The following is a 16237-nucleotide window of genomic DNA, read 5'->3' on the forward strand; positions in this document are numbered from 1 at the left end:
TGACTCATTTTCTGTTCCAGACTCTCCTCAGACTGCTGCCCAGCCCTGACAAATCGTAGCTTAGCTAACCAGTGCATTTCAGCATTTATCAAAAAGTTGCAACAGATTTTCAAATATATTAAAGTGTGCATTTAAATATGCATTTTGAGAGGTGTTTTTTTAAAAAATGCAGATTAATGTAGTCATAGAATGGGATGACTAAACGCTGGTGAAAATGACATAGAGCAGAAATATATTTGCCCACCCCTGAGAACTTTCAGTATAGCTAAAAACATGCTGGCTTCCATAATGCATGCTGCATTTACTTTCCTTAAAGTTATTAAAGGCACAGGATGTCTGTCTGTGGGAGCTATAGATGTGGTTCCCAGACTATTTACACTGATGCAGTCCCATTAACAAGAACTGAAATCTTGGATCTATTATTTGGGCATTCAAATTTCTTGCAGGTTGACATTTCAAATTACAGCTCACTTTCAAGCTATTAGTATTCTGTAGCAAGAAGAGGTGTCTACAAATGCCTTTTCCTATCAAAAAGTAGAACACTAAGTAGCAGCTGAAGTTGAATTTGCTTTTCACATACGTATGTTAGATGAAGCGACGATATGGCTTGCTGCGATTATGCACATATGTCTGGAAAATTGCAACAAACAATACATCACAATGATTAATTGCTCTTATTGATTCACAGGCCCACTTTATATGATCTGATTTGATAGACTTCATTGGGAAACAACAACAGCGCCTGTTCATTAGCATCAGTTAATCTGTGAAGCTATTAATTATGAAATGCTAAGATGCACTGTATTCCATCATTAGAGCAAATGCAATTAGATTGAACAACGACTTGTAAATCAAACAAAAGCAAAGATCATAAAAGCACCCAGACTTTGTGATGGCGGGAACTGGATTATTTTTCTTGGCCTCATGTTAATTTTATTCCATTCCCTCCCTCTCATTCCCCCTGACAATAATCTCATCTTTTAAATAACACCACAATGGCACCATTTCTGAAACTGCCCCTTTGCTTAGTTGTAAAAAATGCTATTTACCTCACCTATTGATCTTAGCCTCCCCCCACTCTCTCACACACAACCTGAACAATAACTTAGATGCCACATAAAAGATAAGCTTTTACCGATCTCTGGAGCATATGTTATTGTACAATTCTATAGTCATTTCTTCCCTCATCATATTAAAGAGGATATCAGCACAGTGATATCACACAATAAAATGGCAATAGCCAAGTCTATCAGAATCAGTCTTTGTTTAAAATGGTCTACAATACCTAACTGTGTTCCTCCTAGTGGGTTATCTATAGTGGACAGTGATGAAACATAAGCAACACATTTTGCATTCCTTCTTCTCCATTTTGCACAATTCAACTCTAAATACATTGGTGAGATGGGTGATGACCAGAAATGGGAACTGACAGCTGGATTTAACTAACCCAGTGGAAGACAGCAGAAGGACTGCTACTAGCAATGTGGGGCTTTCCTCCCAGATGCCCTGCATGACCCTGCACCCTCCAAATCCACTCAGAAGATTCCCTCCCACCACAAAACAACATACAGGGGAGGAGAGGGTAGATCATTCCGTCTGGCAAGCAAAAATTGTATTAGTGTGACCCTGAATTCCACCCCTAGCATTTGATTCTCTAGAAGCCAGTGATCTCTTATGTGATTTCCTGCTTTGTCCTATAGACCAGGAAGAGTTAAATTTCAGTGCTTAAGATGACCAAAGATTCAGACTATTACTTCAGATATGAAGCAATCTGCAGTTTTTCCTCAGGACATGAGATAACGTCATCTGTGTTTGTGTCGTTTGCGTTTGTAGTATGCAAAGAATCAGACGTGTCGTGAGGTGATAATTAGTTTACCCCGTTTGTATCCTGTGCTTCATCCTCAGGTCACTGTACAGCTAGCTATCACATTTTATCCTCAGAGCTTTTGATTTGATCCAGCAAGGCAATTCTTATAGTCTTAATCATATTATGGAGGGCCAGTGAGAGGAAGACAATTCACTGCTGTGTATCTGTTCCCTATCTACAGAGACAGGTGTATGGAAGTTTTCTGGAGCAGAACAGACTAAATGCAGTGCCGAGATGAAAGAAATGAGGTATGACAAATTATAATCTTGGATGAAAAGCTTAGAACTAGGACAAATACCTCCGGCTATAGGGTGGTGTATAAATTCAATCAATCAATCAATTAATCAATCAATAATTTATTTGGGGGAGGGGAAACCGTTTTCTCCCCTACTACACGGTATACAAATACATTTATAGATGTTATAGGAGCATAATGTGGGGGTTGGGAGGTCACATACACACTGAGGTAACTTGGATGTTTCATACAGATCTTGCTGTCAGGTTGCCTACCTGGGCAGGCTAAACTCATTTTTAAAAGGAAGGAGTATGTTGAAACTGATTGAGAGATTAATTTAATAGGGAAACTACTTTGAGTTTGGCTGTGACTAAAGGTAAAGGTACCCCTGACCGTTAGGTCCACTCGCGGACGACTCTGGGGTTGCGTGCTCATCTCGCTTTATAGGCCGAGGGAGCGGGCATTTGTCCGCAGACAGCTTCCAGGTCATGTGGCCAGCATGACTAAGCTGCTTCTGGCAAACCAGAGCAGCGCACGGAAATGCCGTTTACCTTCCCGCCAAAGTGGTACCTATTTATCTACTTGCACTTTGGCGTGCTTTCGAACTGCTAGGTTGGCAGGAGCAGGGATCGAACAACAGGAGCTCACCCTGTCACGGGGATTTGAACTGCCGACCTTCCGATTGGCAAGCCCTAGGCTCTGTGGTTTAGACCACAGCACCACCCGCATCCCAGGATTGGCTGTGACTACCAGTCAAGATCTAGGGAATATTCAAATCTATTACAGTTTGCTATGGAATATTCAAATCTATTACGGGTTACATACGCTTCAGGTTACAGACTCCGCTAACCCAGAAATAGTGCTTCAGGTTAAGAACTCTGTTTCAGGATAAGAACAGAAATCGTGCTTCGGCGGTGCAGCGGCAGCAGGAGGCCCCATTAGCTAAAGTGGTGCTTCAGGTTAAGAACAGTTTCAGGTTAAGAACGGACCTCCGGAATGAATTAAGTACTTAACCCAAGGTACAGGCAGATCCTATATAGGTCATTTGAATAAGTTTTGCTTCTCTGTAACGTTAAGTGCATTGGTTTTCTAGTAGAAGGGAAAAATTTGAGAGTGGTCTACATCTGCCTGAGGGCCTTTAACCCATGTGCAATTAAAATATGTTACAACAGTTAAAGCAAGAATATCTCTTCCACCCATTCTAAAGAGAAAAACCAGTAAATATTTAGTTTGGCTTTCCATAGCAAATCTTGAAAATTATTTTTGTCATCAAAAAGAGGACCATATGAATTACTGAGGGAAGGGGTGTGTGGAGATGTGGAGAGAGAAAAATCAGAGGAGAAATGGCTTCTTTTGTTAACAATGTAGTCCAGATGAGTTCCTATACAAAGCATGCCAGGATTGTCAGGCACTAGGAAATATATCGAGTTTAGTAACAAGATTTACACACAGACTGAGACTGGGTTGTCACAGGGACGGGTCTTAAGACTTTCTACAAAAAAAAAAAAAATATGCAGGGCTCCATCTGTCTCTTCTCTCTTTTACTTGGCTACAAGAGAAAGCTTAGCAATTCTGATCAACCCAACAAGGGAGTTGATGTACCAAAGGAAAGGAAGAACAGATTTTTCATTTTGGCACTCTTGCGCATCTTCTTTGTCTCTTTCTCTCGCTCTCTTTTTAAAATGGCAGTTGCAATAATTATCTGCAACTACAGGCAGCTGATGAATAGTATGTTTAATCTATGGATCTAGCTGCACACTCTGTAGCGCACAGAAAAGGATGACGAGCCAGAGGCATCACGAATGATGGAACTGCGCACAACGCAGAAACGGTTTGGCTCTTCCCTTGGTTTCACCCACAACACACAAAATGGAATGTGCTCAGAGCAAAGTTGCATGAGAGAGTTTTACTTTCTCCCTCTTTTCTACCACTTCCGTTTTGTTAAGAAAACAGTAACAAAAATCTGATTGCAGGGCATCAAACCACTGTTTACATTACCTCAGCTTAATTTCCAGAACTGTCTGAGAGTTATTAAAAAGTAACAGTGAATATCACTAATTTACTGGAAATAACACCTAATCAGAGATACGCTATTGACTCACCAGGCTCATAAGAAGGGTGAAGAGCCTGTAGCCCCAGTAGCATGGCATGGGTTGCTAGTGCCCGGGGTAGTGTGGAGGGCCGTGTGGGAGGGAGGGAAACAGATGGAGTAATGCCTAACAGTGTCTGTGTTGCCCAGAATATTGCTGCCATGGTGCCACAGAGATAAGAAGAGTCGTTCCATTGTCTGGAGTGGTCACTTCCTGGTTCGCATTGAGAAGCCATTTTCAATGGAGCCCAGTGATGGAAGTGTTCAGCTGTATTGAGAATGCTGAAATTTTGTGCATCCTAACAATTTTGCGCCCAGGGCAACTGCTCCTGTGACACCGCCACCCCTCCCAATGCTATGCCACTGTGGCCCTATTGTTGTTGCTGGACTACAACTCATCCCTGATCACTGGCCATGATGGCTGTGGTTGATGGAAACTGGAGTCCAGCAATTTCTGGAGGTGTGCAGGTTCCCCGGCCTACTATAATACTTGGCCCTTGTCTGCCTCATTTCCTCTGGAAATGTGAAAGGAAAAGGCAGGTGTTGAGCTTGTCTGGGCCAATTATAACATCCCTAGCCTCATCAGCTTCTCTCTATTATTGGCAGTGTCCATCTTGAGGACTTCAATAATCAAGATTTATTTATCATGAACGGTCTGCTAAACCCTTAAAGGTAAAGGTAAAGGGACCCCTGACCATTAGGTCCAGTTGTGACCGACTCTGGGGTTGTGGCGCTCATCTCACTTTATTGGCCAAGGGAGCCGGCATACAGCTTCCGGGTCATGTGGCCAGCATGACTAAGCCACTTCTGGCAAACCAGAGCAGCGCATGGAAACACCGTTTACCTTTCCACCAGAGAGGTACCTATTTATCTACTTACACTTTGATGTGCTTTCGAACTGCTAGGTTGGCAGGAGCAGGGACCGAGCAACGGGAGCTCACCCCGTCATGGGGATTCGAACTTCCGACCTTCTGATCAGCAAGTCCTAGGCTCTGTGGTTTAACCCGCAGTGCCACCCGCGTTCCTTAGGTAGGTGCAAAATCCTCAAGAGCAACATTTGAGTGTCTCACCAACGTTCTAACATAAACTCTTTCCTCAGATGTAACCTCAAGGCAATCTTCAAATTTAGTTCAGAGTTTGCTTGGTGCCCTCCCTCCCCACCCGGTGCTGGCCTTATCAAAACATTTCTCAATATGTTTTTTATTCCTGAGAATAACCCTTCCCCATGCCAATTCTCTTTAACTTTTGCTTCAGGAGACAACTCTCCGTTTCTAAACAATGCCTGCTCTTTACCCAGAATGTAAGTGACTATGATTCAGTGACATGTGACATGACCTTTCATATGCAAAGGAACTGATGGGACCACAGTAAGTGGCTTTCTTCAACTTACTTCTTGCTGCATGGTTTGATTTCCTGAACTCAAATACCTCTAGCTTGAAAAAGATATTTTCTTTCACAACAGAGGAAATAATAGGATTCTAGTTCTCAGCCCTTTCATTATCGTCAAGGACTCCTCTTATCAGGCAGCCTACAAATTGGATTTACAGTTAATAGAGAGGCATGTGCGACATAGAATCATAGAACCCTTTGCAATGCCAGAATCTCAACTAAGCCTACCTTGGCTCCCAGGACATTTCCGAGTACGATTCAAAGTGTTGGCACTGACCTTTAAAGCCCTCAATGGCCTCAGCCCAGTATACCTGAAGGAGCATCTCCACCCCCATCGTTCAGCCCAGACACTGAGATCCACCTCTGAGGGCCTTCTGGCTGTTCCATCACTGTGAGAAGTGTGGTTACAGGGAACCAGGCAGAAGGCCTTCTTGGTAGTGGTACCTGCCCTGTGGAACGCCCTTCCATCAGATGTCAAGGAAATAAACAACTATCTGACTTTTAGAAGACATCTGAAGGCAGCCCTGTTTAGGGAAGTTTTTAATTTTTGATGTTTTATCGAGTTTTTAATATTCTGTTGGGAGCCGCCCAGAGTGGGTGGAGTATAAATAAAATATTAGAAGAAGAAGAAGAAGAAGAAGAGTTTGGATTTGATATCCCGCTTTATCACTACCCGAAGGAGTCTCAAAGCGGCTAACATTCTCCTTTCCCTTCCTCCCCCACAACAAACACTCTGTGAGGTGAGTGGGGCTGAGAGACTTCACAGAAGTGTGACTGGCCCAAGGTCACCCAGCAGCTGCATATGAAGGAGCAGAGACGCGAACCCGGTTCACCAGATTACGAGTCCACCGCTCTTAACCACTACACCACACTGGTGTATTATTATTATTATTATTATTATTATTATTATTATTATTATTATTATTCATCCATGGCAAATGGCCATGTAACCTCTGTTTAAAAACCTCCAATGAAGGAGAGTGCACCATCTTATGAGGGAGTTTGTTCCACTGTCAAGCAAATGAAGTTACTTTCTCCTGTCCTGATTAGGACAAATATATATGCCAGCTTAGCTCCTGCTGGTTAACTCTCTTCAGATCCTGCTCAGTTATAATTCGCTTTGGCAAGACTCTCCACTATCTCTCAATCTAAAGATTTATTTATATTTAAGTATGACCTCTCAATAGCTTATTTATAGCCACTACCTTCCAACCTCTTTATTCTCATTCTTTCTTTCCACAGGCCTCCTTGACTAGTTTTATTTGTTGGAATTTTATACATGGTGCTTTTAATTATACCTTTATTGTATTTTAATCATGTTGTTATTATGCCGCACAGCACCTTGAGTGTATTATTATAGCTTCTCACACTTTAAACGATGCTATGTCTGCCCTGTCAAAATAGGCCGTTTTACTGAATATGTTAGGTACCGATCAAACTCTTTGGCTGTTGTGCTCCAGTAAGACATCTTCAAAAGCCTTCCTGCTTGGTTATTTTACCCAAAAGGCTGCCATGTTATTTATTAACAATATCGTTTCAAAAAACTTGACTGAACAGGAAAAGGAAAAAAAGAAGACTCCTGTGGGCTGATGATGTTTCTAATTTTACTGGCATGACTCAGTTGATGTTCAATGAGGAGGTGGGTCCTCAATGGTGGCCAGATATTGTCACGATTGGCACATGGGCACATCACAAGGAACTACTAGGTGAGATCCCATGGTCAGAAATACTCAAAGAGAAAAGTCCAAGATGGATGGGGATTTCTTAAAGATGAAATATTGAAGGCACAAATGCAGACAGTGCCAACAAGAAAGAAGAGTGGGGGGCATCTAAAGAAACCGGTGTGGTTGCACGTGGAACTTACAGATGAGCTGAGAAGGGTATATATAAGAAATGGAGAAAGGGGAAATCATGAAGGAAGAGTATACGCGAGTAGGCTATAGTTGCAAAGAGAAGGTCAGGCTCTTGCAAGAGAAGTTAAGCACGATAAAAAATGGCTTCTTCAGCTATGTTTGAAGCAAGAGAAAAAGCAACAAAGTAGCAGGTCCTCTGCATAGAGAAGGAGAAGTGCTATTGGCAGGGGAGGAGGAAGGGGTGTGTGGTAGGTGCGGGCCGCCCCGGATGTCACCACTGAGGGGGGTGACAAAATGCCGGGCAGTACTCATCATGGTCCCTGCAGCGTGCCCAAGCCGCGCGTCTCTCCTGCAAGAGACACAGTGGCTTGGGCATGCCAAGTCTCCATGCTGCCCAAATGGTCCGCCCACTGCCTTCTGTTAGAATTCCTGCTCCATGATTGCAGTCATGGGATTATTTGTCTTCCACATGACGGTATATGTTTTGACTGCACAGAGTGGGAAATGACAGAGACAGGATGTTTGTGTTACTGTGTTCCGTGAAGTGGGACTATTGCCCTTTGTTCTTTTTCTCTTTGCTGCCTGATGCTACAGAGAGAGGGAGCCATGTTGCAGTGCTCCGTGTGTGTTTATATGTAAATAAAGTAGATTAGCCAAAATGCTGAGTTGCTGAGGTCTGTTATGCGTACGCTGCGAAGACTCTGCGGATCCCTAAGTGTGCCAATGTCGGTTGGCATCAGTCGCTATGATGTTCGGGCTTAAGAAAGCTTATGAAGCTCCTGAACGATCGACCAGGAGGGAGAGAACATGCCAGTTGGGCATGTGTCTCTGCCAGGGTCCTACTCAAGTGTAGGCTGAACTCCTGACACCTCCCCCCAGCTGTAGGGCAGCTGAGTGGGAGGAGGCAGGAAGACTCCGGAGGCCCCGCAGTGTGCCCTGCCCCTATGGGCGGTGCGCCCCTCCCCAGGCGCCTGAGCGGCTTCCTCTGCCGCTGGCTATTGGGTGTTGGAAAGAAGGCGGAGCTGCTCAACACCTACTTTGCCTCCTCTGTCTTCACCCAGAAGGAAAGCAGTGCCCAGCCTGGTGATAATGAATAAAAGATGCAAGGAGGGACGTGGAACATTCCACAATTACATTGTCTTGTAATTTCATGTGATGAAATTTGGGGTGGTATGCTAGGATACAGTTCTTTACCACCATTAAAAACAGCATGACACGGTGGTTTATCATTTTAAAAAGCCACAGTTCCATAATGCAACAGGTACTAGGTAAAGGTAAATGACTCCTGGACAGTTAAGTCCAGTCAAAGGCGACTATGGGGTGTGGTGCTCATCTTGCTTCAGGCTGAAGGAGCTGGCGTTTGTCCACAGACAGCTTTCCAGATCATGTGGCCAGCATGATTAAAGCGCTTCTGAAACAACGGAACACGGTGATGGGAGCCAGAGCGCATGGAAACACCATTTACCTTCCCGCCGCAGCGGTACCTATTTATCTACTTGCACTTTGACGTGCTTTTGAACTGCTAGGTTGGCAGGAGCTGGGACAGAGCAACAGGAGCTCACTCCGTCATGGGGATTCGAACTGCCAACCTTCCAGTCGGCAAGCCCAAGAAGCTCAGTGGTTTAGACCACAGCGCCACCCAGGTCTCCTACAACAGGTACTGCACTGTAAAAGGAACATAAGAAATTGGGACGGAAGTGCTAGCATTAAAACCAGTGAAACTAACACAATAAACCTGATGTCTGAATGCAGCCAGAGAAGCACATATACAATTTTGCCTAATATATTTATTTTTGCAAAGCAAATTTCCAGAATATAATGCATTTTTGTAACTTGTTTTCACAAATATATTCATTTTTATGTACACCATAAAAATGAATATATTTTGCAATGCAGGCTAGACAACTGTGTTGCAAACTTCAAAGAGGTGCACTTTTTTTAAGGAAGTCTGGGTTTTGATTCTTGCTCTGTTTTCAAAAGTGAAAATTAGGTAGGTTCACCTTTAAATGCAAACTGAATCCATCCCCAGTCCCCACTCATGACCGGTGGCCTGATGAACCAAAGGAGGCATCTGTATCAACTGAAAAAAAGTCCCTGTGTTAGTACATGCATGCTATCACTTGCAAGATCTGTGCCTCAGCTAGTATATAGAATAAAATCCCCCAGCTCTGTGAAATTAAGCCCCTCACAAAAGGAACATTTGGATCAACAGAGTGATTGTGCTTGAATAACAATTGCATGCACAGAAACATATGACCACCTGAGATCACAGCATGACAACAACAGCTTCCAGTTGAACAGAGAACAAATTAGAAACATATTCTATCTGAAAAGATGTCCCCCGTGGGACAAGGATTTTCTGATTTTTGTTTGATTGGAAGTATAAAAGTAAGAGAGAAAATGGCCTAAAAATGATTAATTGAGTTTTGCAAGCTATATCATCTTTGGATTCAATGGATCACTCTCACAAGTTGCGGAGGCTTTTCAGGTCTATCGAAGGCTTCAAGCCACCATTTTATACCAAGCCCCAACTACTACACAGGATGTAGGGTTGCCCTATTTTTAAGAGCAGAAAAGAGCACACATTTGCCGACTTCTGATAGCTGTGATGACTCTACCCTTGAAAAGGAGGACGTGTCCTGGAAAAAGAGGACATATGGCAACCCAGGGTTTAGGCAAAACCAGCTGATATTAATCCATATGACAAAGTGGCTGCATTATTATTATTAGTGAAGTGTTTCAAACGTGACACTGTGGGCTATTGATGACACACTCTCCTGGTTGAGAAATAAGAAAGCAAACACTCCATTCGCCCCCCACAATAGCTTTGATTTTCAGCTGCCATAATAGGCATAGAGTAGTAAGTTTACTTTGTCACCAGAGCAAATCATAATATCTCAGATTGGTTATAGATCACTTTCAATTCGCTTGAGCATGATGGCTTTTTGACACGTAGGCTATGTCTTCCAAACCACTTCATCAGATACAACACCTCTGTAATTAAGGCAGAGACATAATCTGGATATGAGGGGAACCTAGGAGCCATCCTGATGATGGCCAAGGCAGGATGCGTTAAAAGGGAGTGGCTGCAAGAAGAGTTGTGAGAGCCTTCATATGGGAGCTGTTTCCAGAAGAACTGTGAGGGCAACTGTGGTTGCCACCAAGGGATGGTTATTTCATCTGTGTTGCCCCTGTCAGTTTGCATTTCTTAGTGCAGAAAGTATTGATTTGATGTATAGAGATCTTTCCTATTCTAAATTCAAGAAGCTTCTGGAAGCTTCTGGAAGCTTCTCTGTGTGAAAGAAACAAGCAGAAGGTTCATGATGTTTGGGTTATACCTTCAGAGAAGCTGAGTACAGCTGGTTTAAACTACACTGGTATCTTGGGTTACATACGCTTCAGGTTACAGACTCCGCTAACCCAGAAATAGCACCTCGGGTTAAGAACTTTGCTTCAGGATGAGAACAAAAATCGTGCTCCGGTGGCGTGGCGGCAGCAGGAGGCCCCATTAGCTAAAGTGGTGCTTCAGGTTGAGAACAGTTTCAGGTTAAGAACAGACCTCTGGAACGAATTAGGTACTTAACCCGAGGTACCACTGTAGTTCTATTATCTCTTTCGGTCAAAGTCATGCAGACTATAAAAGTAGGGCCAGAAGGAGTCTGGGTTTAACTTTCTCTTTCTATCTCTTTTCCTTCTGGTGTGGTGTTCTGTACATAGTATGCTTAGTGTTAAGGTTTAAGTCTGCTGCAACTGAATTTCTTATGGATAGTGCCCATCCTGAATGTACAGTGGTACCTCCGGTTGTGGACGGGATCCGTTCCAGAGCTCTGGTTGGATCTCGAGGTTTCTGCAACCGGAGGTGCCGCTTCTGCGCGCGCGCACACACACACACACACACACAAACACATGGTGTGAAACGCACTTCTGCACGTGCATGAGTGGCAAAACCTGGAAATATACTCCCGGGTTTGTCGCTTTCGTAATGATACCCAATGGTAATGTAAGCTGAGTTTCTGCTGTATTGGATTTGTGACCTTTATAGTCATTTGCCTTCAGTAGCAGTAGAGCTCTGCTAGATGAAATATTAATTGCCTCTGGTCTATTTTTTGGGAATCCTGCAAAGTGTTTAAGTTGTTACCCTGCTAACTATATGCTGGAATCTACTCTGGATCAATACTGATTAGAATTTCAATGACAGGCCCACCCTCCTGCCCTAGGAGTCTTCATGAGGGAGTTGCTTAATGCATACCAGTATTTTTACTTGTGTGTAAGCTGTATGCATAGTTAAATGTTTATATATGTTAAATGAACTGTTAGTTATGAATTTGTTAGCGTTGCAGGGGGGCGGGTTGGACTTAGATGACCCTCGTGGTCCCTTCCAGTTCCACAGTTCTATAATGTATGTTGCAGTGATATTATATGTCTGGTTATCGTCTTACTGTATTTTGATTTTTCCATGAACTGCTTCAAGCACAGATTTATTTGTGGGAAATGCAGTGTTAAAGTAAATTGGCAATGATAGTCTAGCTAAACCAACCATAGGCTCTCTTTTAATGCTGCATTGCTGAAATTGCAGCTAATCGTTCACTATTATCTGCTGCTATTTATTTTGTTTGTGGGCTGCACTAAGATTGTGTTTAAAAGTGTATTTTTTGAATATATTTTCCCCCCAAATAATGCATTTTTAAACAGTTTCTCGCAAAACAGAAATACAAATAGTTGCTGGTGTGTGTCTGTGTCCCATAGACAAATCCCTCAGAATTCGACAGGCTATCCTCATTGGTTCAAGGGAAGGCTGACTTCAATCGATCACAGTCTCCATGGAGCTATAAATGGAATGTCCTTTAAATGTTGCAGTACGTTGATTTAAGGTTGGCCATTGAGGGCAGGGATTACAGTTCTTTGCTCTAAGGAATTAAACCCACAACGAATTCGAAATAAAATGTTGTGTTCTTAAAAACAGTAGAACAGTAGGGTTCTTAAAGTAGAGCCTTTAAAAAAAGCATCTATTAAATGTACAGCATCCATTACAATAAAGTCTTTTGTTGGGGCTATCAAACCTAATTACTAAATGGCTGTTAGGGCTGAATAAACATGATCCTGCAGGTTGACTGACAGTCACCATCATTCATCTAACAGTGCAGACCCGGTGGATTTGCATATATATTTTTAGTGTAACTCATTTCCTGTTTTCCTCTTGTGTTCTTTGTGTGATGTGACTTATGCTCCTACCATCTATAGTACAGCATGTCTCTCCGGAATCTATACTATAGATTCTAGAGAGACATGCTCCTGACTGCATAACATATCCATTATAACACACTAGTAAAAAGCTGTTTGTGGAATTAACAACCTTCTGTTCTACTGTATAAAATGGTTTTCCTCTTGTACTGAAAAAACAAAACAAAAACACATTTGCCAAGGAAACATAATGTTGGTGCCAGTTAATAAATATATCAGATTACCAAGTCTCTGGCTCCATGGGATGGTACCTGCAGGGAGTGGAAGGTGCATTGCATTCTATGATCTAAATGTGAGGTAAAAGGTCAATCAAATAATCGTGTTGGCTCAAGACATTTTGCCACCCGAAGTAAAGTCCAAATGGTGCCCCCTCATACTAAGGTCTTCGTATATATGCTGCATTAGGGACGCGGGTGGCGCTGTGGGTTAAACTACAGAGCCTAGGACTTGCCGATCAGAATGTCGGTGGTTCGAATCCCCACGACGGGGTGAGCTCCCGTTGCTTGGTCCCTGCTCCTGCCAACCTAGCAGTTCAAAAGCACATCATAGTGCAAGTAGATAAATAGGTACCGCTCTGGTGGGAAGGTAAACGGCGTTTCTGTGCTCTGCTCCGGTTCGCCAAAAGCAGCTTAGTCATGCTGGCCACATGACTTGGAAGCTGTACGCCGGCTCCCTCAGCCAATAAAGTGAGATGAGCGCCACAACCCTAGAGTCGGTCACGACTGGACCTAATGGTCAGGGGTCCCTTTACCTTTACTATTGCTGCATTATTCAGATACCAATTCCTGCCTTAATCTATCAATCCTCTCATGGTTTCCTCTCAAGCAGGTTGCTTCACCCTCCTGCATGACAGAGCTGGCTTCTCCATGGAATTATGACTTGCCAGGTTTTCCAGTCTGACGTTTCTTCCTTAGATTTGATGTGTAACGTATTATTGGATCACCTGACATTCCCTCCCTCCCTTGCTTAGGGAAATAAATGGTGGAGGTGCAGATGACAGCATCAATTGGAACTTTTCCTTGCACTATTTCCATGATTTAAAATCACTCTTCAAGCATTTTTGGAATATTCTCAACCCATATTTTGAAGCGATTTATGAAATTCGTATTTAAAATGACCCATGTGCAGTAGAAGGTGGACTTCGGTGTTGAATATTTCACCGTGCTTTTATCAAGCAAAACAAGCCAAGCATGATTACTACTTATGGCACATTATCCCTGTGCAATTCACAGCGAGCCCCCATCTCTGTAGGAATTGGATGTCACAGTTCTGTATCATGATTGCACCATATTCTAAAGGTATGTCTGAATCAGCCGGCCTGAGTCACGGCAAGATGCCATAATGATCCTGGAACAGTAGATTCTTTTCTCTTTTTTTAACAAAAGGATATTCTGATGATTTAAGCACCACATTATGAATATGCCAGTAGCCTGGCTCAGGAAATGATTGAGTAGTTCAGGATTGATGAAAAGCAACAGGGGACATTCCTGCTAGCACATTATGTGTTTGCAATTCTAATGGAGGTGAAGCATATGGCTCTCCCTTTCCACTCCCCCAATTGATTCTGCAAAAGGTACGTGTTGGGTAGATAAGCAGAATGGCTGAATTATAGATTCCGGTCCATTTGGGCAAAACGTAGCTGCTCAAAAGGCTGACCTCCCTGGAATACTCCAGGCAGAAGAAGAATGTAGAGCTGTGGAAGAGAAGAGATGCTGGAAAATGTGCCATAATATCAAAATCCCTGCCAAAAGCTGAGCTGCCCAAGAAATGGCTTATTAACCTAATGGGGAAATATTAGGCTCATTTATGAAAGGAGAGGCATAGACAGCCATAGACAAACCCTTACAATAAATAAACAAATATTGAAGCTGGCAACTCCCATCATTGTTACATTTCTGCAAGGGTGTAATTGAGGATTTAATAGTCCGGGAAGTGTGAAAGAGCTATGACAAGCATCTGCCATTCCTACCTTTTCTGCTGATTACAGACACACTCTGATCTCATTAATTTTGTGTTCATGGGCTGATTCCAAAGATGTCCCTGTATGTTCAGAAAATGTATTCCACTTATGTTTTTACACTTATTTTTTATGTTTTTTATATATTCTTTATTGAAAGATAAAAAGTACATAATTACAAGTGCACATAGTAAGAAGGAGGAGGAAATAGTACGCATGTAGAAAACAAAACAGAGCAACTACAAAAAAATGTATATATAACCAAAAAAGGTTATCTGAGTTAACCAGACCTTAAACTAGGGCTGACATACATCCTGCTCAACAACTATGGCCAAAAAAGAAAGCAAAAAGAACGAAAGAACGAAAGAAAGAAAGAAAAGAAAAAGAATCAGCTCAACAACTTTGCCAAAAAATGTTCAACAACTTTTGTGTCTTGATTTTAACTTTTTGAAATATGGCAACCCTACCTTGAACTAATATAGTATTTATAAAAAACAACAACGCATCGTCTAGTTACCGTATTTTTCGCCCCATAGGACGCACCGCCCCATAGGACGCACCTAGGGTTTTTTTGGGGGGGGATAAAGAAAAAAAATTATTTCCCCCCCAGGCGCAGGGCAATCCCGAGCATCTTCCGACACCAGCCCCCAGAACAGGCTTCCGCCCCAAGCCTTGCGCGCCCAGCGGAACCTCCCGTCGGGCGCGCGAGGCTTGCCGACATCTGCCCGAAGCAGGGGGCGGGCTCCTTGCGCGCCTGGTGGGACCTCCCGCCGGGCGCACGAGGCTTGCGCAGAGCTTCCTGAAGCCTGGAGAGCGAGAGGGGTCGGTGCGCACCGACGCCTCTCACTCTCCAGGCTTCAGCGAAAGCCTGGATTCGCCCCATAGGACATACACATGTTTCCCCTTCATTTTTGGAGGGGAAAAAGTGCGTCCTATAGGGCGAAAAATATGGTAACTAATTTTATAAAAATTAGTTAACTTGATCTTAACCTAAATTTGCTCATGTGTTTGTACATATATTCAATATATATGTTTGTACATATATTCAATCCAATTGTTGAAGGGAGTTGCATTTTTCTTTCCCCAGTTCATCAATACCTGTCTTTTTGCTGTAGTAAGGGCACAGAGAGTCCATTCATATTGTCGCTTTATTAGATTCCATGTATTGGGTAAACAATTCCAAAGGATATTTTCTTCTGTAAATTCGAGATTATTCCATATCGCCGTGGAGCTTGAGGTGGTCCACGCGGCTCTCTCGCTCTCCATATCATCTACCCTGTGAGATAGATTAGGTTGAGTGTGGGGACTGGCCCAATGTTACCCAGGGAGCTTCATGAATGAGATTTGAATCATGCAGATTTGAATCATTGTCTCCCAGGTCCTAGTCCAATGCCCTAACAATTACACCACACTTCACATCACAGGTAGGTCATTCTCTCTGTGTAAAAGCTTATGCAATGTCTTGCTCACGCATGAAAGCTGCTAAAGAGCCTACACATTATGGTGCTTGTGAAAATGTTTGTGGATTACTGCTAGCTTTCCACTTAATAGTTCTTTGAATCCAGTCCCGTATTTTTGTGCTGGTCTATCTGAAATGAGCTCTTTA

Source organism: Podarcis vaucheri (genome assembly GCF_965113315.1).
Source record: "Podarcis vaucheri genome assembly, chromosome: 3".
Lineage (NCBI taxonomy): Eukaryota > Metazoa > Chordata > Lepidosauria > Squamata > Lacertidae > Podarcis > Podarcis vaucheri.